The sequence below is a fragment of the Cynoglossus semilaevis genome, chromosome 1 (genome assembly GCF_000523025.1).
Source record: "Cynoglossus semilaevis isolate Cse_v1.0 chromosome 1, Cse_v1.0, whole genome shotgun sequence".
NCBI classification, from domain to species: domain Eukaryota; kingdom Metazoa; phylum Chordata; class Actinopteri; order Pleuronectiformes; family Cynoglossidae; genus Cynoglossus; species Cynoglossus semilaevis.
Window position 1 is genome coordinate 2471601 of NC_024307.1, and position 861 is coordinate 2472461.

Here is an 861-nt window from a genome sequence, read left to right on the forward strand (position 1 = left end):
CAAAACCCCCGTTGTTTTTTTTTGTTTTTTTTTTTTTTTTTTGCTTCCGCCGCGCCTGACTGTTAACTGTTAGCCTGTTTCGGAAGGGAAATCGCAGACGAAACAAAAGGCCCGAAATCAAAACAAGAGCAGCTCCACTATTAGTAAAGGCCACGTGAACGCGGTCTGGTGTCACTTACCACGGCGACGCGGTGGGGAGGAGCCACAGGCCACAGGCCGGGCCTCTGCCACGGACAGAAAGGCAGGGAGCTGGAGATGAACGGCAGAGGCACGACTTCAAAGACCTCCTCCCTGTCCGTCACTGCACACACACACACACACACACACACACACACACACTCTCTCTCTTTCTGCTCTAAAAGTTCTATTTAGTGGAGTTGTTTGCGCACACACACACACACACACACATTCTGGGGATCTTCTACGTTCACGTTTCCTGATTCTCTTTGATAAAGGTACATGAGTACACAGACATGGAGTAGTACTACATGTATGTACGAGTGGTACAGACACAGACACAGACACAGACAGAGCAATAATTCAACACATACCAGACACTGAAGTCGCCGCAGGCTTTGACACAATAACATAAGATAAACTACAAGGTAAACGAGTGTGTGTGTGTGTGTGTGAGAAGGGGGGGGTGTGGCTGCAGAGAGAGAGAGAGAAGAGAGCGCTCTTTTATGTCTAATAGCTGTTCAGTCACAGACAAAATAAAACAGACCACTATTGTCATGTTCTGACGGAGCAGGACTAAGGCACCTGGAGGATGACGTCACAGAGCGTCTTTCATGCACGCAGCTGACGGAGATTTGTCTTGAAACAGTCATCATTTGGAATCACCCCCACCCCCTCCCCATA

General features: G+C 48.5%; 1 long non-coding RNA gene across 1 annotated transcript; it reads right to left on the minus strand.

Moving 5' to 3' along the window:
* Positions 1 to 42: 42 nt before the first annotated feature.
* Positions 43 to 616, minus strand: LOC112487948 (uncharacterized). The gene is made up of 2 exons (XR_003051540.1): positions 180 to 616; positions 43 to 74 (listed from the first exon to the last, which is right to left on the minus strand). It is a non-coding gene; the product is annotated as an uncharacterized LOC112487948 (long non-coding RNA).
* Positions 617 to 861: the final 245 nt, after the last annotated feature.